Source organism: Taudactylus pleione, unplaced genomic scaffold, assembly GCF_031769625.1.
Source record: "Taudactylus pleione unplaced genomic scaffold, aTauple2 ptg000174l, whole genome shotgun sequence".
Taxonomy (NCBI): Eukaryota; Metazoa; Chordata; class Amphibia; order Anura; family Myobatrachidae; genus Taudactylus; species Taudactylus pleione.
The window spans coordinates 6,087,396-6,088,084 of NW_028284576.1; the positions used below are offsets into that span (position 1 = coordinate 6,087,396).

The 689-nt window shown below is 38.6% G+C and overlaps 1 non-coding gene across 1 annotated transcript; it reads right to left on the reverse strand.

Annotated features, from left to right (window-relative positions):
* Positions 1 to 237: 237 nt before the first annotated feature.
* Positions 238 to 310, reverse strand: TRNAA-AGC (transfer RNA alanine (anticodon AGC)). The gene has a single exon. It is a non-coding gene; the product is annotated as a tRNA-Ala (tRNA).
* Positions 311 to 689: the final 379 nt, after the last annotated feature.

The window sequence follows — 689 nt, forward strand, 5'->3', positions numbered from 1 at the left end:
TGCTGCAAGTTTGGAGCTACCATAAGTGTGGCTTATAGTCAGTTACTCACAGGAAATGTGGTGTATCAGCTCTTTGAATCAACCCCAAATTGTTTGCATGCAATTTTCAAGATAACTATATGTAACTCAGCATTCCTCTGGGGCATCAGAAGAAAATAAAAACAGTGAAGAATTTTGGTCAGGAATGTTATTCTTCACTTGATATACTGCAGCAAATATTGGTTCCAAAATCTTATCTGGAGAATGCGGGCATCGATCCCACTACCTCTCGCATGCTAAGCGAGCGCTCTACCATTTGAGCTAATTCCCCTTTGATGTTAAAGCCATTTACACCACTTACACCAGGAGGACTGGAATACATTTAGAGATAACATCTCAAAAACATCCATTAGCCTCAAGTTTAGTGAAATCCCATTTTCGTTGGTATTTAGTACCTTAATGATTTCATAAAATGTTTCCTTCTTTATCACCATTGTGTTGGAGACTTTGTGGGGCTGAGGAAACTGTCCCACATCTGGTGGCACTGTCCCAACTTACTTCCATTGTGGACAGACATACATTGTCTTGCTTTCCTTCTCATAGGAATTTTAATGCCCAACTCCCTGTCATATTCCCTTTTATCTCATTATATTTCTGATATTCCTAAGTATACCCACAAATTTATAACACATATTTTGAGTGCTACCAAA